General features: G+C 42.8%; 1 protein-coding gene across 4 annotated transcripts in view; it reads right to left on the reverse strand.

The window, feature by feature from the left end:
- MSRA (methionine sulfoxide reductase A) overlaps window positions 1-24,675 on the reverse strand; it is a 337,717-nt gene that overhangs the window by 206,606 nt on the left and 106,436 nt on the right. Inside the window, exon 1 of one of the 4 annotated variants that reach the window (XM_036032024.1) lies at window positions 10,055-10,059. The exons of the other annotated variants lie outside the window; for them this stretch is intronic. The gene's annotated coding sequence lies outside the window, so the exon portion shown is untranslated. Of the gene's footprint in view, window positions 1-10,054; window positions 10,060-24,675 lie in introns of those variants that run through there. 4 annotated transcript variants of the gene reach the window in all.

Here is a 24,675-nt window from a genome sequence, read left to right on the forward strand (position 1 = left end):
TATACATATTGGGAGTTATAAGCCCTTTCAAACACTGTGAACCACTAAACAACCTAAGAAAAAATGCAAGAGGAAAAAAAGGTGATATACATAACAATGTTTATGGAAGTATTATCATTTCTAATAATGAAATCTTAAACTAAATATCCAAAAATAGAGAAGGTGCTTAGAAAGGTATAATCCATGACTTATTAAAAGCATGGACTACTATACAGTTTATGTTGAATACAGTATTTGAGAGAGATGTAGGAATGCGGGATGGAACATTTGGGATAACGGTGAGAAAAAACAATCCTCTTGCACATTGGATGTAGATTATAATGACAACTAATTAAGATATGAATGCTTATGGTAAAAGACTGTCATAGAAACATGAAAAATGATAATAACTAGGGAAATTATACAAGATGTTTGCCTTTATTAACTTCCTTGGATATTGTTAGGTCCTTATTTTCTAAATGAAAATATGTTCGCTTGGACTTTTTAAAAAGTCAACAAATTACAGATTTAAAAAAAAATTCTTCCCCAGTACTTGGTGTCCCAGGACAGTCCCCCAAGCCTTATTTGTAACCTAGCACACATTTACAGTAAGAATGTAGCCTGTTCCACATCTCCTCTGGGTCAGCTCAAAAGCACCTCCAACACATGATGACCGTCCACTCCGAACTTGACCCTCCTCCAGCGCCCTAACCTCTGGGAACGGGACTGCTATCCTCCTCCCTGTTCTCCTGCACGTTCTCTCCTCCTCACCACCCACATCGAACCCACCACCCACTCTAGGCGATGTTGCCCTGCAGACATCTTTAGAGTCCTCCACTTCCTCCCTTCACCACCAACACCACTCCAGTCCCAACTGTTACGGCCTCTTTGCCTGGACTCCTCTCAGTGTCTCTACAACCCCCTCTAGCTCGTTCTTCCCAGCACAGTCACATTACCTGTCAAAAAGAAAGAATAATTCTGAGTCTGTGACACAAACTCCCAACCTGCTCCCCACTACGGCTCCTTACTACACTGAGGCTATGTCAAAATTCTAACACAGTCTTCAAGAAACCACGTGCCCTGGCCACCCCTCATCCTCCATTCCCTCTATAATAATAGCCATCTGCCCCCTCAGGACCAACGGCCTCATCCTGCAGGGCTCACCAGAGCCACACCTTGCCCCTGTCACTGTCTGGACGAGTGGACCGTAAGCTCAGGGAGGGCAGAGCTCAAGTCTCTTTTGGCTCACCACACCCACACTCCTAGCACAGCACAGGACACAGCATAGGTACTCAACACACAGTTGTTAGTTAGTAAAGGAAGACATAAACAGTTCTAAAAAGTCTGTCTTTAGCCATTATGATAGATATATTATTTGTCATACTAACTGTGTATCTCTCTCTATGTATGCACCTGTATCCCTCATACAAAAGGGATCATTAGAAAGGGCTGCCATGTGGCCTGGAGACAAAGGCACTCCTCTGTTCCACCCCTCACATGTCCAACTCCCTTCCCTTCCCGTTCACCTAGTCTCGCCTGAGAAGGCAGCAGTGCTGGTGGGTGTGCAAAGACTAGAAGTGCTACCTAAACTGGAGGAAGATGGAATTCAAATGCAACCCTCTCCTCACTGCTAAGGTCAGCCTGGACCTCGTCGTATCTTTTATTCTAGAGCCTGAGGCCCAAAAATAACAGGTGTCTGTAAACTCAATTTCATATTTTCTTCTGAACTGCAGTTGAGTCTTACCTCAGCCCCTGGAGAGCAAAGACATAGCATTAGCCAACAAAAACTGGAGCAGTTTCAGCAGTTAAGGACACGGGCTCTGGAATAAGACTGACTGACTTGGAATCTCAGCTCTCCTGTTTCCTAGCATAGTCATTTAACCTCTCTGTGCCTCAGTTTCCTCATGTGTAAGTTTCCTCACTTGTAACAACCTTATGTGTTGCTTTGAGAATTAAACAAGTTAACGCATATAAAGCACGCAGAACCGTGCCTGGCACAGAGTAAACACTACTTAACTGTTAAACTAGTAGTGTCTTTGTGTGCACTTTATTTTTCACAAGATCTTGATCAGGAATGACAAATACATAGCACTTATTTACCTTTCCTCCACTTCCATGCCCATGACAGGCATCACTAATCAACCACAGCACACTTTCTCTCGCCACTTAGCACCCCACAGAATCTCTCAGTATTTAAAGAGCACGTGTGTGCTTAAATCGTTTTTGTCATTCCTGGTCTAAACGAATAAAGCAGAAAGATAGTGTGAAGAAAGAAGCCATTTTCCTTCTCAATGCTACATAACAAATTGGAATAAAAAGACAGATCCATTGAAAATCTCCAACACTCTATAGATAGCTTTAGGGATAAAAGAATGGAGGGAAATCTGAGTTCTACTTTCTGTCCCACAAAGAGGGAATCATGAGTTCTTGAAAACTAAACAATGGCAGTTCTATTCCTGGAAACCAAGGCTGAACTTCGAAGGGCACGTTCCCATTGAAACTCCGCTGACGCCAGTCTCCGGGAGCCAAAGAACCGGCAGTCCTTTAAACACATTGTACGGGTCAGGTAAGATTTTGGGGTAGGTAGGGGAAGACTAACCTGGGAACCTAACAAGCATTTATTAGTTTTTTTTTTTCAAAATTGATTGTACATTTTACCATAGAAACAATCAAACTGACTAAATATAAAAGTCACTCGTTGATTGGTTGATTACCAGCAGGGCATGATACAGAGACAGGAGGGCTCTCTGACAGGGACATCTGTTGCCTGGCCACAGCAGGGTGGATGTCTCCAATCTGGCTGGTTGGACAGATGTCCCTGCCCCTGCTCCATGGGGACACATTCCAAGGCCACATGCTCCAGGAGGACAACCTCTGATGATGGCCAGACGTGTCCCCAGTCAAGGGTATGTGAGGACAAGGAATAGATTTTCATTTATCTTGAAAACCCAGTGCTTGAGGGGCAGCAAGGTTAATTAGAGCAAGTTTGGGTCAAAGTCAACTACTGGAGAGATTTTGAAGGGGATTTGGGGGGCATGTTCAAAAGTTTTAGATGATGATACTGACACTGTTTTTTTCTTTCTGCTTTGTTTTGTGAATATCTAATATACTTCAAACTTTATGACTGTTTTCTTCCTTGAAAAAATACAATATAACTGATAATGAACCTATAATAATGCAAATAATAAACCAACCAATGGAGAGCTCCTTGTCCTGTACTCAAACTGAGAGAGCTAAAATTCGTATCTTCCAGGTGGGGGGTAGGTCAGACAGGCATATGGCAAGGAAGTGGGGGACTGAAGGGTGGGCTCACAGACCCTCAGTATTCTCCTGCAGGTCCAGTCTCGTCCAGTCCGGGTGACTACGGTGATTCCACCTCACTGAGATTCCAGGCACTGCCACCATTGTCCTGGGAGTCACGGTCAGCGCCGGGCCCAGAAGCAATGCTGACGCAGCCTCGAATGAGACTGAAGCTTCAGAGCGGCAGGTCAGCCGGCAGTGCGAGCCCCTCCCAGTCACGTTACCAACCCCGTGAAAACCTAACCCGCACCTGACATCGTTACTCTCAGTCGTTCATGCTGCTGTGAAGCTCATCAGTGATTAGGTTCTGCTTGGGACTGAAGCAAAAGTGTATTTATTCCACTAAAATGACAACAAAAACCTGTGAAGTCCAAAAACAAAATACGGTGTCACAGACCCTAATATTGTCTGTTTCTTTGTGGCACTTTCTCCAGGCCACACACCCTGGTGTCTCAAGGTAAAACACCAGGACTAAGTAGGGCGCATGTCTGGTCCACAGCCCGAGCTTTGGACCAGCCTCTCCCGTCTCCAGTGGAGGGGCCCTCTGTTACACTGACCAAGCATGCCTGGCCCTGGTCCTGCCAAGGTGCCCTCCACAGTGTTCTGAGGATGATTGGATGACTGTGAGCATTGCTTTGCAAGCAAGGAAGAGCAGGAGTCCTGGGGATGCACCTGTCACCCAGTCACTCAAAAACAGGGCAGGTGCACTGGGAGAGAATATGTAATGATGCTTCTCATCACCTTTGCCCAGAGGTCCTTTGGGTCTATGTTGGTTTTGTCCTTACAGTTCCTATAATTCTGGGCTATGTTGCTTTAAGGTGAAACTCGGTCCAGAGTGGGTTTTGCTCCCAACAGTGTGCTCTGCATGTGAGGAGGGGAAGAGTGGGAAGTCACATGGTGGCGGGCGAGTTACTGGGAGAGCGTTACTCTGCCGAAGGACCGACTGAACCTGCTCCCCACCACCCTGTGTCTGAGGAAGTCTGCGCCGTCCTTACTGACTGATGAGGTGCACAGCTACAGGCAGATGGAATCTGTGGCTAGGAGAGGCTGAAAGGAGCCCCCGTAAAGGCAACGGTGAGACTGAGATGAAAAAGTCCCCAGTTGCTATGGGCGCCCAGAGGTGAGCATTCCTTTCAGAGCTCAAGGAGAAAGAGGAGGCCAGTCTGCACTGTAGGTAAGAGGGGCTGCCCTAAAAACAGAAGATTTGCTATGGACAAAACTGAGAAAAATTAGATGACAATAGTTTAAGATTGCAGCCTCCCACCCCGAAAAAGTCATATTGTTCAGGATTTTAACCTTACGCTCTGACCATGGTCTTTCCTCCAATTAATCACACCTGCCGCCACCACTCTCCCTTCTCCCCCTGCTCCAGGTGCAGCAACCTAAGATGCATCTCTCAGCCAGTAAAGGAGCCAACGCCCTGACTCAGGCAGCCCCCAGGTCTCCCAGCATCCTTCTGCAGAAGAGCCTGAAACTTCACCATGTGAAGTTCACAATACGAAGTCAGACCAGGATAGCGGAGAACAAGGCCAGGCTTAAACCCCAGCCTAGATTGGGGTTTTGGAGACACATAAGAGTCATAATATACATGGGTAATATATACATATGTTACATACAAAGATGTAACATAATATATCTTTGGTTCATGTCTACTGGCAATTACATTTTGAGTTGTGGGAGCAAAGATAAATTTCATAGACCCTATAAGCAAGGAGATCCATTCAATCAACAAACTTTTTAGAGAACCCTAAGGGAAGATTTCCAGCTAAAAGAGTGAGATGGTGAAAATGGGAAGTATTTTAAAAGAATAAAGCCTTGTGTAAGCATAGGGCCTTTTCAGCTGCACGATACACCTGCTGTATGTCCAGACATGTGCTCAGCGCACAGGCCACAAGTGCGACCGCACACCTGGAACAGCAGTGTCAAGGGCACACACCCTCAGACACAAGCCTTGTTCTGTTCCTAAGAAAAACACCAGAGAGAATGATCCCACTGTGTCCCTGTGCTGCCTGAGGCCGAAAGATTGCCCTGGATAGGGAAGGAAAGTGACCACAGGGGTGCCTACAATTAGAGCGCAGGAGGTTGGCCAGCATCCCTAACAACCATCATCGGAATCACTTCTGCCTGCTCCCCAGGCAGGCTGCCACGTGTCTGTGAAAGACAGAGATTGCACTGCCATAGAGAAAGTGGGGAATGACGGGAACACACATTACACATAAAAAATTTAACTATACAAATAACAAATAAATACATGAGGAGATGCTCCACCACACAATGAGATACTATTTTTAATTCATGAAAGTGGCAACGCTCACAGAACCAATGCTGGATACCGAGGAGGGTGGAGGGAGACAGGCTTTCTCGAACACCGCTCACGGAAATGTGGACAGCTGAACTCTGGTGGGAAAGCAGCCTGGCGATACGCATCGGGAAGGTCAAAAGCATTTAAGTCCTTGGCATAGTGATTCCAAGTACAGTAGGTTTGTGTGGTCCTTAGGAAATTATCAGAACCATCCAAAGATGTTTACAACAGAATTGTTTACAATAGTGAAGAACCATAAACTACCTAAATGACCCAAAAAGGGAGATAATGAAGTAATTGTGACACAGCCCCAAGGTGCAACATAACATAGTAATTTTTTTGCACAGTAACTTTAAAAGTATGATCATAAAAAGGTTTTTTTGTATGCATCAAGAAATAGTAATACAGAGTTGAGTGGGAAAAGCAAGATACAAAAAAAAAGTGTCCGGTATTCTAAAAGAACAAAGGCACAGAAAAGTGACTAGAAGGAAACCGGGTAAAAATGTAACAGCAGCTGCTTCTATATGCTGAGTGATGAGTGATTTTTCTTCCTTCTTTATACTTTTATGTACTTCCAAATTTTAAAGCAACCCTTTCTCGGATAATCAGTCAACTTACAAAAAGAAGAAAAACTACAAAGTGAATTGAAAAAGAAGAAATCGAGATCCTACCAGGTATATTTTCAAGTTGTAAAAAATCTAAACATTTCCCTACGAGTCCCATTCCTCTATTTGTGTTTTAATACAAGGAACAAGAGAAAGCATAAAACCTCTCTTAAATGAAAACAGCCAGAGAGTAGATTATTTCCTGCTAGACCACATAAACGATCCAGCAGAGGTCCTTTTTCTTTCCAGGGTTTTGCTACTCTGAACCCTGAGGCTTGCTCCTTAAGACTGCCCCGTGGGCGGTGGCAAGGGAGCTTTCAAGGCCTTCCAGGTTGACTCAAACTGGCTATTTTTCTGGCCTATTAAACCCCACGTGATGAGGGCCATCTCAGACGTGGTTCCAGACTTGGGCAGGGCTCCTGAGCTTGTGAAGTCACAGGGAAGCAGGTGTGTGAGGGAAAGGGGCATGAAAGGTGATAGAGAGACTTAGGGGAGTAGCTCATTTCTGTCCTAGTAAGTCAAGACACAAGGACCACAGATCGGAAAATAGTTGCTAAACGCCGGTTATGTGCCAGGCTGGGGATAAAAGATAGTGAGACAATGCCTTCCCTTCATCCTTCAGCCAGCAATGACCCTGCTGCTTAGGTACAGCTACACACAAGGCTCCTGTGTCAGCAGCACCGCCAACAGCTCTTAACACCCCTGTAGCCCCTCTGTTATCGGACTGGGGTGAGCTCCCGGTTCACATGACATTATCCCCGTAAAAGCATTCCTTCATTGTTCATTTCACTTTGGAAGAATTCCACATTCACTTTCGCAATACAACGGTATTAATTACCACATTTAAGAACCATGTCTAACTTAGGAATCTGTGATAAGCGTATAAAATTAATTGATGGAAAATTTCCACCTGACTTTTATGAAATCTCCCCACCCCCCCTTAACACGTGTAATTGCTAATGACGACCAAAATTAGATGATCTTGAGCATAGAAATTCCTTTTAAAATAAAATTCTTTTAAGGAGTCAAATCTTTATGTCAGTTTGATAAACGTGACGTCCCTGTGAATTACAGCGTTGGGAACAGTTGCACTGACAATGTGGCTGCAAACCAAAGTGATTTTCTTTTATGCTAAGGTCTGTGTTTCCTACTGATCCTAAGCCATATTTTAGACTTTTGGGATGATTATTCAACATATCTATAAAGGAACACACAGAAATCGTAGTTTTTAGTATTGTTTTTAAAAACGCTGCCCTTCAAAGGCTCATCGGAAGCCCCGGCTTCCCTGGCTCAAACTGCATTTGTCGCTTACACACGGATGAAGCGAAGTTACACACATTCTTTCCAGCATCTGTCGATGTCAGTTCTGCCACATTCAAATGATCAGCGTTGTGCAGTGTCCCCGTCCTGTGAGTGTAATTAAGGCATGAGACCCACAGAGTTGTTTTCTCATCCTACCCTCAGTTTTGTTATCATGCTGGAGGCTAACCGCATGCCTCTACTGCCACTACGCCCGCTTTTTACAAACAGCTCTATACACCACACGGAAGGTGGCACCCAGCTCTTGCAAAGCCCCTTAGCATGCAGCAGCAGGTCTCCTTTCTTCTTCTTAGTGAACTTGTCAACGGCCTCCAGCAGGAAGCACAGGGCGCCTCCATGGATGCTGTATGAGGTGCCGTCAGCTGTCAGTCAGGCAGTGGGCAGGAATGGTCCAGTGACTCCTCCTCCCCTCCACCCCCAACCCCTCTGACAGTGATAAATGATCAGGCCCTCTGCTCAGCTGAGCCTGACGGGCCCAGACCTCCCCTTGCAATCTGTTCCAGACCAGCACCAACCTTCCCCCGCCCTCCGCCCCCTCGCCACATCCCCTGTCAGCACTACAAAGCAGGCTGCTACAGGGTAAGGTCAGATCTATTTGCTTTCTTGTTGCTGTTCTTTCATGAAAAGGAATTATGACTTTATTTTGACATGGAAGCTCCTAATCGAAATGGAATATGTTGTTACAAGCCTTACAGGAAACTGGTCTTGATTCTCTTTTTACATTAAAAATGATAGAGATAAACCTAAATATGGGCCTTTAAGAAGAAAGAGAAATAGTCACAGATACAAACATAAATGTCAGTTTAGCTTTCATTAAAATCAGCAAGCTTTCCATTTATTAAGTTATTATCTGTTGCTGGGGATAAACAGAAGAAAGATTCTAAAGGAAAATAAAATATTGGTAAAGAAATGGAACATTAACATTGAAGATTGACATTCATCAGAGATCAGCTCCTATAACACATTTTGCTCATCTACGAAGATGGTCCTTTAAGGCTTGTAAAAAAAAAATTGGCACCAACCTTTTGCATAAAATATTCTATGCTGTGGAACAATATGCACCCATTACAAAGAACGAGGTAACGCTCTAAATACAGACAGAGAACTGCCTACAACATGCACTGTTCACTGGACAGGATAAGGTGTATAAGATGCTACAATTTACTTTTTTAATATTCAGTTTTTACTTTTCAAAGTTTGTCCCATGGATGTATTACTTTTTTGAAAATGGAAATAAAACAAGAGTTTCATGTTCCCCATCTTTGCCGCCTTGTGATCACCCCCTTTCAGCCCCAGAGCCTCCTCTGAGGGCTGAGCGCACGCCGATGGGCAGGAGCAGCCAGCAGCCCCGGGCTCAGATCAGCCCGACACGCACGTTCATCCAGGCCTAGGATCAGCGCCAGGGATGATCCCACCTGTGTCTCGCAGTAGCAGAGCTGCAACCTGGCTTTAAACCTCTGGTAGTTCACAGTGTCCCAAAGGGCCTCAGGACAGAGATGCCGCTCCATTTCCTCTCTAATCCGTCCACTTTCTCCAAAGCAATATGGTAACTGTCCTCTTTTTAAGGGAGTAAGGAATCTAAAAAGACCAACCATTCCAAGTTTTAGATGGAATTAAAGCATTATTTAGTTAAAATAAAAGTTGTTTCTGGGTTTACACTTATTTTTATTTTAGAGGAAGAAGGGGGAGGGAGGAAGAGAGGGAGGGAGGGAGGGAGACAGGCTGGTACATAAGCAAGCATTTTGCTCTTCTGGAATTTGGTACATGTTTTAATTATTTCTCTGTCCCTCTTGCCCTTTATCCTGTCTGTTTCTCTCTCTGTTGTAATTGCCCCCCACAACAGAAAATAGGAGTATTTTTAAATCTATTTAGATTTACTGAATATAGATTATGTTCACCATTTCTAATTTTTTAAGCAGCTGAACTATTTTACATTTCTCTTAAAAAAAAACATAAATCAAGTTTTTACTATGAAGCCTGCAACTGATTCTCAATAAGTTGGTGAATTTTTTTTTAATCCAGCTCTTACAAGAGAAACAACACATGTATATCATCTCCTTTGAAAATTTCCCCTAAGGACCTGTCGTTCTGGGAGAGCGGGCTTGGTCACGAGGCTGAGTAAGAGCAGTTGGATAACCCAGTACACAATTGTATTATGAAACATCGTGGACAAATGTTCAATTACAGTTCTACAAATGGGACAGAAAGGCATTTGATGATGTTTTTATGCCATGTCCCATGAAAAGAGCAATGCAAAACTGAACATCTTAACTCAGGAAAGTTCAGTGGAGATAGGGGTGGTTCCTACAACATGCTAGTGGTTTTCTGACTCAATGAAGGGACGGAGATTAGAGGCCGTAGTGCAAGGCCTGCCTGGTTAGCTTCCTTGAGTACATGCTCGAGCCCCCTCCCGGACGCTCAAGCAATGGGCTGACTCCAGGGTGAACACTCTAATGATGGGGGGACTGGTGCACTGCCGAATAAAAGGAGGGCCATGTCCGAAAATGTGGAGCATGCGGGAGGCCAGGCAAGTGGTCTTCCCCTGCACCCGCCCAGGGGCCCAAACAGTGATCTTCCAGCTGTGAGGCCATTGGCTTCCACATACACGTGTATATGGGCTGAAGGGCGCGTAGGCAGCCAAAGCTGTTTCTTACATACTAAATCTGATTAAGTGTTTTTGGAAGTACCTGATTAAGACCCTAGAATTCTACAAAAGGAAAAGACAACTGTGACCTGGCATAATGCAACTATAAAGGGACTTAGGTGCAAGCCCTGGAGAAAATCTGATTTTGAGTAAAATTATGTCTTGATAGGTCTGCCAGGCTCTTAGTGCTAAATTATAGTAATCTCTATTTTCTGTCATTTTATCTTCCCAAAAGGCTGATAGCTCAAAATGTAAACTATTGTGGGGAAAGTAACTGGAGAGGACCTAATGAAATACGGGCAAGCCCCTAACTTAAAAATGGGTCACATTTCAAAAGCAGGTCCATAAGGCGGACGTCTGGGGCATAGGATCCATTTTGTCATGCACACGCCATTGTATTAACAAATGGTGGTGAGCTAGCCCACAGGGCCTCCTCAACTTATAATGAGTCTCACATATAACTCGTGCCTAAGATTCTAACCACCATTTATGGGACAGTGTCTCCACGTGAAAATATACCCTGAGTTCTGCCCTTCAACATCAAGAGCACACCCTCTCATGCTGGTCAAGGTGGTTGCAAGCTACACACAGAGAAAAAAAAAAACTTCCCCTCCTTTCCCAAGCTACTCAGCTACTACTCTACCATAGAAAGGAATCCCCATTTTACTGGTCACTGCAGAAAGCAGGAAGGAAATCCCTCATTACCCAATAACCACTGTTCAAATGCAGGTTTACTCTAAATTCAATGGTCTTATTTCCGGTGAGAAAGGGAAGCTGGGTAATTCTGGCTCAGGGTCTCCCACAGGCTGGAGTCACAGTGTTCACAGGGGCTGCGGTCACCTGTGAAGGCCAGGCTGAGAGAGGCCTGCGCTCAAGTGCATCTGACGCCAGGCCTCAGGCTCCCCAGAGACCTGACCCGGAGGAACCCAGCTAAGTCACACCAGGTTCCTGACACCAAAACTGTGACATAATGATTGTTCTTTTAAGCTGCTAAACGTGGGAACAATTCATAATAAGTGGTAGGTAACTAATACACTACCGTGTTCTGATGAAGGAAAAATAATGTCATTTTTAGCAAAGAAAAACTGATGGCATAAGCCACGAAATCAAACCATCTTTTATCAAAGTGTTTTCCACAAGAAAAAGGGATTTCCTGTCTAACTGATTTACAAATTAACACCTGGAATATGATCTATCTCTAAGTTGAAGACCAACCAACCTCTCTGTGATTTATTTTCTCCACAAACTTTGTTCCCTAGTGTGCTGGAATTGCTAAAACAGGCATTCCTGAACCAGTGAAGTCTAGGAATAGTGTATAAAATATCAGAGTAAGGCTTTTAAAAGCACTTCTGCAATAATTCTGGCAATTTTTATTCATTTGCATTATCCAGAGAATTGTTAGTTGCTTTTCCTGCTGTGTTGTTTGGGGAAGTTATATCTCTGCCTCACAGGGCTTACAAAAACAATGAAGAAAAATGGCTTTCCAAAATTCCCAGGGAAGCTAAATTTAAATTCATGCCAAAGGCCTTAACTGAAATGGAGAAAATTTCCTGAATTTTGATGGGATTTTGCTTCGTCGTTTAGCTGGTTGGTTGCATTTGGGGGCTTTTTTTCTTCAACTACGTGGAAGTAATATGGCAGGATTGTTTCTGTCCATACCGGTAATTTAAGAAATGTCCTTTCTCCCCTTTTCTGTGGGAATCAAAATTAAATCTAAAAATCAGAATTGTTGCTCATATTAAACCAGGTTTGGCTTTTGTTTTTTTGTTTTGTTTTGTTTTAATTAGCCTAGAGACCTCATCCATAGCATCTTTAGGTCACAGTACCTCTATTTTAAGCATCAAAATAGTGGGATTCTATTACATCCTGTGATTACTGTACCTCGAGAAATTCTAGCGCACTGCTAACCACCATGAAACACTGGAAAGGTCAAGCTGGAGCTGCTTGTTTCAGCGATGTGAGAAACGGTGCTCCTGGCTCATTGTTCGCTTAACTTCAGTTCTGGCAGAAATGTCACTCGACACACTCTGGTCTTCCCCTCCCTCGCGTCCGTTCAATCCCAGGTTAGAACGCATGAGAAGCGGAGTGAGTGAGGAGGGAAGAAAAAAATACTGGTTGAATACATAGCAATGTCTCCTACCTTTCTTGAAAATGAGAAGAAAATCCACAGGTCACAGAAATCTCAATTCTAATAGTGCTTACAAGTAATTCCTGTGTAGCAGTTGGGGTCCAATCAGGAGACAGAAACCACACCGCAGATTATAAATGAGAAGTCTAACATGAAGAATTTTAATGATGGCTAAAAAGTAATTACACAATCTAAGGAAATTCTCTATGCTGAAAGAATTAAAGAATATCTAAGTACATGGAGAGACACACTATGGTCACAGACTGAAAGACTTGGAATCCTCAAGATGTCAATTCTCCCCAAATTAATCTATAGTGTAACACAATGCAGATGAAAACCTCAGGAAGTTCTTTTATTTTATTAAGATTTTATTCATCCATTTTTAGAGAGGGGAAGGGAAAGAGAAAGAGAGGGAGAGAAACATTATTGTGTGGCTGCCTCCCTACAGGGAACCCAGCCCACAACCCAGGCATGCACCCTAGACTAGAATCGAACCGGCAACTCCCTGACTCAATCCACAGAGCCACACCAGCCAGGGCAGGAAGTTCTTGTACACATTAACAAGTTGATTCTAAAATTTATATGGAAAGTCAAAAGACTTAAAGTAACCAAAATAAGCTCTGAACACTGAAAATTTGTAAACATCATGAAAGAAACTGGAGACACAAATAAAAGATATCCTATGCTCAGAGAGTAGGAGAATTAATATTTTTAAATATCTATATTACTCATGCAATCTACAATTCAATGCAATACCTATCAAAATTACAAAAGCATTTTTCACAGCAATAGAATAAACAATTATAAAATTTGTATGGAACCACGAAAGACCCCGAACAGCCAAATTATCTTGAGAAAGAAAAACAAAGCTGGAGGCATCACACGTCCTGACTTCAAACTATATTACAAAGCTACAGTAATCACAACTGTGTAGAGGATTGACATAAAACCAGATACATACACCAATGCAACAGAAGAGAGAGCCCAGAAATAAACCCACACATATATGGTCAAATAATTTACAACCAAGGAGCCAAGAACATATAATGCATAAAGGACAGTCTCTTCAATAAACAGTGCTGGGGAAAGTGCAAGCCACATACAAGAGAATAAAACCGGAGCCCTAACTTTCACCATGTACAAACATCAACTCAAAATGGATTAAAGACTTGAATGGAAGACCTGTAACTATAAATTCCTAGAAGAAAACATAGAGGGTAGGCTATCTGACATTGGTCTCAGCAGTAATTTTTTTTTAATTTGACACCAAAAGCAAAGGCAACAAAAGCAAAAACAAACAAGTGGGACCACATCAAACCAGGACACTTCTGCACAGAAAAGGAAACCATCAACAAAAATTTAAAAGTCAATGTGCTAACTTGGAGATAATATTTGCAAAGCATATTTTAGATAAGGGGTTAATACCCAAAACATGTATTTTTAAAACACTTGATTCAATAGCCAAAACAAACAATTCAATTTAATTTTTTATTGATTCTAGAGAGAGGGGAGAGGAAGGAGAAAGAGGGGCATAGAAACATCAATGTGAAAGAGAAACATCGATTAGCCACCTCCTGCACACGTCCCAACTGGGACCCACAACCCGCAACCAAACCCACAACCCAGATGTGTGCCCTGACCAGGAATCAAACCTCTGACCATTCAGTTTGCAGGATGATGCAGGCCAACCAACTGAGCCACACCAGCCAGGGAAACAATTCAATTTAAAACATGGGCAAAGGACCTGAATACATAGAAGAGATAGAGACAGCCAACAGGTACATGAAAAAGTGATCAACATCATTAATCATCAAGGATAAGCAAATGAAAACCACAATGAGATATTACTTCTCAGCTGTTCCAATGACTGTCATCAAAGAGACAAGAAATAACAAATGTTGAGGAGGAGGTGGAGAAAAGGGAGCCCTTATGCATTGGTGATGCGAATGTAAATTGGTACAGCCATGATGAAAAATAGTATGCAGCTTCTTCAAAAATTAAAAATAGAGCTACCATGTGATCCAGCAATTCCACTTCTGAGTATATATCCATGTGATAGAAACCAGTATCTCAAAGAGATTCTGTACCCCCATGTTTACTGCAGCATTATTTACAATAGCTACGACGTGGAACCACTCTGTACCCATCAACAGATAAATGGATAAAAAGATGGGCATGTATATACAATAGAATATTACTCAGCCGCAAAAAGGAAATCCTGCCATTTGTAACATGGATGGATTTTTAGAGCATTATGCTGAGTGAAATCAGTCAGACAGTAAAAGACAAATAGTGTATGATCTCTTTTGTGGAACTGAAAAAAAAAACAGAACAAACTCATAGGAACAGAGAACAGATTGATGGTCAAAAGGTACAAACTTTGATTTCTAAGATAAGTAATTTCTGGGGATGTAATGGACGGCATGATGACTATAGTTTACAATGATATATTGTGTATTTCACATTTGCTGAAAGAATAGATATTAAAAGCTATCATAATAAGAAAAACATCTATAACTATGCAAGATAATGGATATTAAATAAACTTGTGCTAATAATTTCACAATATATAAATATATCAACTTATTATGTTGTACACCTTAAACTAATACAATGTCATAAGTCAAGTATAGCTCAATAAAATTGGAAAAAATAAATAAAATTAAAGTAGTCAAAACAATTTTGAAATACAAGTTGCAGTACTTTTATTCTATGATCTCAAGACTTACTCTAAGGTTATAGAACCAAAGTAGTGTGGTGTTGGCTTAGGGTGGCTTTATAAATGAATAGAACAGAATAGAGTACAGAACTGAAATTTTGACAAGGTGCTGAGTTAATTTAATAAGGAAAGGATAGTCTTTTCAACAAGTGGTGCTGGAACCACTTGACATCCACATGGGACATAATGAACCTTAACCCCCACCTCACACCTTACGTGGTCATCTTGAAAAAGACTGTAGATGGAAAAGTGGAGGGCTCACAACCTGAATATGGTTCTCCATTCTTTTTTTCTCATTCACTTGAGATGTCCCACTGTGGAAATCAAGTGAAATCTGAACACTTTCCCAAAATCTACCTCTGCTTTAATTGCTAATTTCACATCCTAAAAAGCAGTCTGAACAAAAACTTATGAGGGAAAAGTGCTTACATTAAAGGGTGACTTAAAGAAGTTTCTTAAAAGTTATAGAACAGTTCTATATGCTGATTGTGGTGATGGTTTCACAAATCTAAACATATGATAAAATTTCATAGAACTAGACAACCCCCCAAAAAGTGTATGTAGTAACTGGTGAAATTCAAGTAAGGTCTATATTTGAATTAATGTGTTATACCAATGTTAATTTCCTGGCTTTGACAATGTCCTATGGCTACATACGATGTTACCATTGGGGGAAGTTCATTGAAAGGCACAACGGAACTCTGTTATTGTTACAACTTCTTGTGAGTCTTAAACTATGTTAAAATAAATATTTTTAATCTTGTGATAAATCCTAAACATATCAATATTACCTAATTGTCTGAAAATATAACTTAAAAATAACCAAAGGTTATAAAGTACATTGAAAATATTTTCCTTCCCAGAGCATAATTGTCAATGCTCCTGAGCACTAATCCACTCATTTAAGATAAATCCCATGTGTTTGTAGTCTACATGTATAATCATTTCAAAGGATTGAATAATTGATAGCTCCATTTCTTTAGTACAATAGAACTACTGTAGTACTGCCTCTGAATAGAAATAGCCAGAGTATAAGCTCCATACTGGTAACACGATATGTATCTAATATACTTGAAGGATCCTCTAAACTTACTTTAAAAATAATAATAGCAAGCAACTACTATTTGCTAGTAATTCTTAGTGTAATCAAACAGAAATCTACTAAATAATTGGGTTGCAGAATGGTCATCTCAGGGGGTGAGTGCGTAAGTCAAGCATCTACCTGGCATCCTAGGTCCAGCATTCCTAGTAAGCTTCCTGAATTACAACACAGGGCAGGCGCGGCAGGGAGTGGAAGATAGGTTGCGTACTAGTGAGAATACAATTTCTTAAGTCTCTACTACCTTGCTTATGCTTCTTTCCAAATTCCAGCAATAGGCACAACATTTTATGAAAGTTTTCACTCTAGAATGAGCCCAAGAGTTGGTAAAAAGCAAGCCCTTCGAGGCACTCTAGAGATTACCGACCATATTTCAGATAATGCATGGTCACTGTGGGTCACCTGGAGACCAAATGGAGAGGGCTCAACCACGTGGTCTTTGTAACCGAAAGAAGACAGCCAGCCGTTGATCATACCCTTTGCTGAAGCTCTCACATTAAAGGATTCCAAAACAGTGGCCCATGTCTTTAAAATCTAGTTGGCATGGAAAACAGAGCTAAAGTAAAATTCAATGTAAGTCCCTATTGAAAGGAACACTTCACAAAATTGTTCAGAAACAAAAGCAATCCCTCTGCCAGCACTAAAAAGCATGAATTTATAAGATCAACAATCAGAATGGCTGATGACAGCTCACACAAAAAGATCTAAGCCTGGTATTTTTACAAAAACCAAAGCAAGACCTTTTTTCTCTATAGAGAGCTCAAAGATAAATGACATATAGAATTTAAATCCAACATTTTCACTGAAGAGACAATAGGAGCCCAGCAGGACTGACCTTATTTCACGCAGAGGCAGCTCTCCCCCACCAGCCCCCCACATCACCTCTCCCACCCCACCCCGCCCCAGCCACAGCTGTCCAAATCCCTGCAGGAGGGACAAAGCCTTCCACCTGCAGTGAAAGGTTTAAATTGTCAGTGCTTCCAAGAGAAACAACACAGTGACAATTTTACCAAAAGGTAAATGATTACTACCCAATTAGTTTTAGAACAGGGGTCGCCAATCTACGGCCCACTGGCCCAAGTCTGCCACTTATTTGTGTACAACCTGAGCTAAAAGTGGTTTTCATATTTTTTAATGGTTGAAAACAATTTCATAAGAAGAAAAATATTTTGTGACACATGCAAATTATATGAAATTCAAATTTGAATGTAATTAAATAAAGTTTTATTGGAACACAGCCATACTCGTTCACTTTTTCGTTTTCTATGGCTACTGTCACTCAACAGGGACAGAGTTGAGTAGTTGTGACAGAGACGAAATGGCCTTCAGAGCCAATAATATTTACCACCTGTACCTTTATTGGAAAACTTTCCAGTCCCTGTCCTAGAAAAAGCTCTAAGAGGAAGAACATAAGAGGGTGAGAATGAACAGTCGGTCATGGAGAAGACATATCAGGTCAATGTGGGACGGGAAAAGGGGCTACATGATGAAGGGCCAGAGACACGGAAGCCAAATGTGGCTATTTTGCCACTGCGTCAAGGCCAGTACAGGAATACGAGGTCTGTCCAGAAGCCATGAACTATGAAAAATAGAGACATTTCTTGAAGAAGATACAAGATACAAGAAACATTGTACACAGGACAATGACGCCTCAGTGCCTTTCAAAATAGGCACCTCGGGACCTCACACAGTTCTCCCAGTTGCCATCAGCTGCCTCATCGTATCTTCCTAAATCTCATCGACGGTCTGAAATCACTTCCCTTTCAAAGGTGATTTTAGTTTTGGGAAAAGCCAGAAGTCTCAGGGTGCCAAATCTGGGCTGTATAGGCACTGCATCACCTAGGTGATTTGATGTTTTGCCAAAAAACCCTGCATGAGACATGACACATGATCAGGCATACTGTCGTGTAGAAGCTGCCAATCACCAGTTGCCCATAGCTGCAGCCTTCTGAATCATCTGAATAGTTTCCACAGAGGAATATTCAAGCTTAATGCGAAATTTGATGCAGATTCATTGCTCTACTTGCTCAGTCATTTTGAATGTGATGGCCACACAGTACACATGCTCACTCAGTGGTATCTACCGCCCCCAAGGACTAGCACAGTGAGGTCGTCATTGTTCACGCACGTGCATTTCAGTCTACTCTCCCTGGCTGCCAGGTTACATTAATGTCACGCAAGCCATACTTCTTACGGTAACAATGGCTGGACTCTTCCGGACAGACGGGGCACAGCCTGAGGGAGGAGAGCACCAGCACGATGCTAATGCAGGATAACACAGGAGAGCCACGGCTGCAGCCCTGCCTCCCCGCCAGAACCGTGCCTTTGAGTAAATCCATTACCTTTCTGTGCTCCAATTTCCTTATCTGAAGAAAAATAAAAACAATAAAAATAACGCCTGTCTCATAGAACTACTGTGAGGACTGTGAGGGGACAATCCACAGGAAAGCACCTGGCCCACATGATAGGGCTCAACCTTGAAAGATGAGTACGTTTCCACGGGTGGAAAGTGGGAGGAAAGGAAGACCCCTGAGATAAGAGAGAACACAGGGCTCCAAGGTCCAGAGGGTTAAGTGAATGGCCAATAGTAGCTGAAGCAAAACAGGCAGTCAGGGGCCAGATCTTGAAGATCATAAAGTACCACACACAGCTCTCCTTCAGTCTCCCTTTGGTTAGTTCTCTCCCTTCCCTGTTCATGACCCTCTTCCCAATGACTTACAGAGCTCCTTGGCCCATCAGAGGTACCAAGGCCTAAAATGGGCCCACAGCTCTAATTCATTCCCCGATGGAATCTTCAGATGATCTATTCTGAGGGAGAAACAAGCCTTTCTGTTTTACCCTCACCTCTTCATCATCAGACCATTTGACCTATTTGCCCCCTACGCTTGGATAAATTCTTCAGGGAAAACCCTAGATCCACAGCTGGTGGCATCTTCCAGCTTCGGGGTGAGAACTAAATGAGATTCCAGGCACTCTGAGTAATTTATAATGAATCCTAATGACTGCCAGGCTTCCGTCGTGATGCACAATGATGAACTGCCCCTTGCAGCCAGCTGTCCCTCAATCACCAATTGTCCACAGGGGGATTCTTAGTCACGAAGGGCACAACCAATCTCCAGAGATGAGAGAGCAGCAGGGTTTCTGCAGAAGAGAGCAACAGCCCCGTAGCCTTCAGATAGAGGGTTTCATGGTAAATGCTGGGAATATTTACAAAAGGCAGAAGGCATAAGGAATGAACAGTTAAGAACCAGGTCTTGGCCCTGCAATAAAAACTGTAAGGCTACAAATGCAAACTACTTATGTTCGTGTTTTATCACACATCATCTATTGTCTTTCCCGTCATTCACTCTTGCTTTCTCTTCTTTCACAGGCTGGGTGATAAAGTCTGGCTATTTTCTGTTCAATTTGAGCACTGGATTTTGAGTGGGAAGATCCAGTTAGGAATCTTGGCTGCATACAATTAGAAGTTACGTGATCCACAGCTGTGGATCCTTTGACACATCACCTAACTTTTCTGAATCCATATGTCTTCATTCATAAAGTTTGGGTCATGCCTGCTCTACCTGCCTGCTGAGGTTGGTAAGTAGATCAGGCAAAAATAAAGATGGGAAGATGGACATGGTATCTAAGGGATCCTTAATATTCTTTTAAATATATCTTCATCTTTAAAGATTTCTTGCCAGTGTCAAAAAGAACTAGTCAGGAAAGTATTTAAAAAAAAAACAAAAAACAAACCTAGAATCCAACGTGAACCAAGCCATCTAATCTCAGCCTGGAGAGAGAAGAGGGTTCTTCCATTTCAGTGGGAAGAGGTCTGGAATCTATAAAGCTCTAAGGGAGAAGGGGGACACTCCGACATCAGGCATCGTTTCAGAGGCTCACAGTGCAGGAGAACAGTGAAGGAACTAAAACTCCACTTCCAGCAGCGCCAGCAGCAATGACACTCCCAACTCCGGCAGTGTCCGCCTCATCTCTGCCTCCCGTAATGCCACCCTCCTTCCCCTCCGTCAGCGCAAGGACAGAAGGCCTCCACATCTAGGCCTGGGCTTGCACTGAAGAATTTTTTTAAAAAAGAAAGAAAAAAAACCTCTAGGAACAAATATCCCTGCCACGGATTGGCCTGCCTCATCAATGTTATTTTACTCAATCTGCACTTCTCTATTTTAAACCGTTTCTGCCTTGACTGCCACTGCTTCAAGCTCCCAGACCTTCTGCGGTCTGCCGCTGATGGAGGCTTCAGTGGACTCCCTAGCACTGCTCCGCCTCTTCGCCGTAGGGTCCTTCCCTGACTCTAAGCAGTGGCCCCAGAAGGCACCACAGCCATTTTCTAACCCTCCACTTCCTGACCCAGTTCTCACGTTTGGCCCTGCGAGTACCAGGTGACAGGCTGCAGGGCTGTCTTCTGGTAGCACTCACACATTCCCAGCCCTAAGCACAACTACCCTGTCTCTATCGCCTCCCACATCTTAGGGTGACAATGGCCTAAAATGACATGCTCTGAGCAAGATTGAAAATGACCAACCTAGTACCAAGTCCTGGGAACCCAGCAGGCTTCGAGAGCTAAGAGCTAACAGAGTGAAGACTTAAGATAAATTCTAGTATTGAAGGTTCTTCACATGGCAGTCTGTAGCATTAAATGGGGCTTTAAAGAGAATGTTAAAAACAGGCAAGATAGCTAATGAGATCGTGGCATGTGTTGTTTTAAAGACTCACTCTAACCTGTATTATATGATTTAAAGACATATTGATATAAAGAGGAGAAAAGGCATAAAAAAACGCAGGTATTAAGTTAGATAAGATTAAGTAGAGCCTCTATACCTCAGGTCTCAAAGATGGGCCATTTACAGCCCATGCAGATCTGGGCCCGAGGTCGCCAGGCAGTGGCAGTGCATTTAAAATGTGCAGGAGGAGAAATCCCCTTCAGGCTGAAACTACAAACTTAAAAACTATGATCAGCCAGCTTGCCACCCAGTCTGCAGTATTTTGTTACAGCATCCCACACTGACTAAGACAGTAATCGTCTTACACGTACATACAATCTTGACACCACTTATTGTGGAGTCTAAAAAGCTGAACTCGTGAACACAGAGGGTGAGACGGTGGTCACCAGCGGCCAGGGACAGGGCGGTAGGAGAGCTGCCGTGTATCGGGTGGACTTGCGACGGGCACGTCCAGAGTAACTCCTGGGGATGGAAGGCTCCGCGCAGTGGTCACAGTCAGCAGGACTGTATTAGAAACTTCAAAGTTGCTAAGAGACCAGATTTTAATTGCTCTCATCACAAAAAAAAGGACAATTATGTGAGGTGCTAGCTAATGTGCTATAGTGGTAATCACACTGCAATATATAAAACTATCAAATCAACACATAGCACGCCTTAAACTCACACAATGTTATATGTCAGTCGTATCTCAGTAAATTGAAAAAAATAATTACAATCATATCATCCCAGGTTCAGAGTTTCCAGAGGCTGCCCATCACAGTTAGGATACATCCCCAAATCTTCACCTGCGCCTAGAGACCCCCCCAGAATCTGCCCAGGAGTGCTCTCAGCCTCCTTCGTCTCCCTGTCCCTCACTCCTCCCGAGCCACGCCGCATACCGATTTTTGAACATGCCAGGATTTTTACCCCTTCTAGATCTTTCCAGGAACATTCTTTCTGCAGATATCACTTGACTCATGCTCTCCCTTCACTCAGGTTTCTACTCAAGCGTGGCCTCTACAGGGAGCCCTTCCTGACCAGCCATTCCCTCTGCTCCCTGCTCATAACTCTCTCCTGCTTTCTTTGCTTCGTGACACTTCGCACTGCATGGAATTATACATTCGTTCACGGGTTCTGTTCTGGCTCCTGCTCCCGTCTGCATGCAAGTTTATGTATAGACACTCCCCATCTTGTTCTCACCTATCCCCAGTGCCTGGGACAGTGCCTACATTTCAATAAATATTTACTAGATTAACTGTAGGTTGGATAGGGAGTCCCAGAGAGGAAGACTAGAAGTGAAAGATATCAGGGTAGAGGCCATAGGTAAGAGGTCAAGTTCAGGAAGTCAGCTTCGAAAATAAAGGAAGTGGCAGGTACAAAATTCCGGCGATATGTGGGAGTGGCAGGACAAATTAGCACATTTTTTGATCCAGTGTCCCCTGAAAACATCTAGCTTCCTGTCCATTTCCTCAGCGCACTCAACTGAAGGAAGCCACAAAAGAATGACAAACAGTGTTTGATGCTAAACAAATAAATGTGTTAATAAATACATACAACTTAGGGGTTCACACTGCTACATATAAAGTCTGTGCCTGCGAGGAGCGTGGCAGGGAGCTCTGCAGGCAGGGCCAGACCCCAGGCCCTGCGCTAAGGGCTTTACCATTCAATCCCACTGCGGCCCACGAAGTCGGCGCCATCCCTATCACATACCAGAAACCCAGCTCCACGGCAATTTAGATCCAGGACTTGAACACAGGTTGAATTCCTGTGTTCAGTTCCAAAGCCTGTGTTCCTAACCAATATGCCCCATCAGCTGGTGGCATATTCAGGCCTGGACTAGAAACCAAGAAAGTCAACACAGAAGAAAGCAAGAAAAGAAAAAAACACACCAGAACCAGGCAGAAAGCACCCATTCAACAAAAATACATATGCCATTTCAAGACAAAACTGTGCCAAGACAAAACCTTCTTTCTTTTCAGAATGACTGAAATGCACAGATGCAGCATGCATTATAATTATAAATGATCGACGGGTAGAGCTGAAAGTAACCATAGAGATCAGTCAGACAGTCCCTCCCCCTTAGCGGAAAGATGATGAGACCGACTCCCAGAGCCCAAGTCCCACCATTAGAGAACATGAACCCCTGTCTTATGTCCTTGGTGTCTGTTCAGTGGGCTGACCCGAATATCTGCAGCTCCTACAGGAAACTTGATTGAGTTAAGCTTGAAAAATTTGCTATAATTGTAAAAATAAATAGATAATGACCCTATCTTATCACCATACCACTATAGAGGCAAAGATAATAATTTTATAAGAATAAAATACCATGGAGAAAAAAATAATAATTTTCTTCAATTATTAAAAGATACCATTGGCCTGTGCAGCAGCCATGACAAAGGACAGAATGTGGACTCACCATGGTTTTATCAAGTGAACGGACACCACCAGGGGCGAGCTTGGGCTGAAGAGGGGGTTTTAACTCTTTCTAATGCCCCTGAATCCACAAGACATCCAGACATTTCCAACCAGCTGTAAGTACTAGAATGGCAATGAAAGAAAAGCCTTAATGAAGGTCAACCTCTTCCTGGGGCAGCAGTTCTGGACAACAGGTCCAGTACTGGCACCATGACGTTCTCCTGGAATCACAGAGAACAAGCTGTCTCCCCTGCTTCTTCATCTAGTAAAACACCCCACAGCATCTCACCTTGGTTCCACACTCAATAAAATCAAGGGTTTCCTTCCAAATCCTTCAACATCACAGCCTTTTTATCTGCCTGGGTTACTTCGAAGTCCAGCTGAAGAAACCAGAGCTGAGTCACTAAAATGATTGTTATTGTCACTGATGTCTATGCCAAGGCAATAGATGCCTTTTTCATCTTTCCCAGACAAGAATAAGTCTATTATATCTTCATCACTATACTTACAACTCTGGGGTAGCTTCTGTGATACAAAATTAGCGATATTACAGTTAACAGGTTTTTTTAATTACTTTCCTGCTTGAAATGTTATTATTGTTGTTGAACAGCTAAGATTCATTTCGTTTTCACTGTCAGAGTTTGTTAAACTGAGTGAAATCTATCAGGAAGTGTATACACCCCTGAGTCTTCTGATTTTCACACTCTTAGCTCAAGGACAATGCAGACATTTAAAATGTCATGGATAATTAGTCAGTCTCTCCACAAATAAGATTGCTTGCTCTGGGAGAAATCACAAAGTTTGCCAGTCCGGGCAATAGATGTTGTCATTAGGAGGCGATCAGACGGAAGATATTTTGTTTATGTTCCCGGAATAGAAAAAAGTGGGTGAAGTGGTGGAAAGGATGCAGGCCTAGAGGTGGGGGTGCCCAGGTTCTAGACCTAGTTCTGGTGATTCTGGAAAAGTCACTTTGCCTCTTTATTTCTGTTTCTCAATGAGGGGATCCAGTAGATTTCCTCTAGTTCTTCAAAAAAATCCTATCTGCCTCAGCTATAGACTTATCTGTAAATGAAAAAGGTACCATGCAGGTAACATGAAATTTTAACTAAGCATCCATGACATCCATAGCTTTTCTTATTTCCAAGACTGGTTCTAAGAAACGTCAGTGCCTGGTGTGGCTCAGTGGCCTGCAAACCAAAGGGTCACCAGTGCGATTCCTAGTCGGGGCACTTGCCAATAGGACCCCAGTAGGGGGCACCTGAGAGGCAACCACACATTGATGTTCCTCTCCCTCACTTTCTCCCTCCTTTCCCCTCTCTAAAAATAAATAAATAAAATCTTTTAAAAAAAGCAATGCCCCTAAAAAAAGAAATGTCAAGGCTGTTCATATAGACTCCTGCTAGAAGAAGTTCACCAATTTATAAAACATCAACAAATACCAGGTGTAAGCTGAGAACTTTGTCA

The sequence above is a fragment of the Phyllostomus discolor genome, chromosome 8 (assembly GCF_004126475.2).
Source record: "Phyllostomus discolor isolate MPI-MPIP mPhyDis1 chromosome 8, mPhyDis1.pri.v3, whole genome shotgun sequence".
In the NCBI taxonomy this organism is placed as follows: Eukaryota; Metazoa; Chordata; class Mammalia; order Chiroptera; family Phyllostomidae; genus Phyllostomus; species Phyllostomus discolor.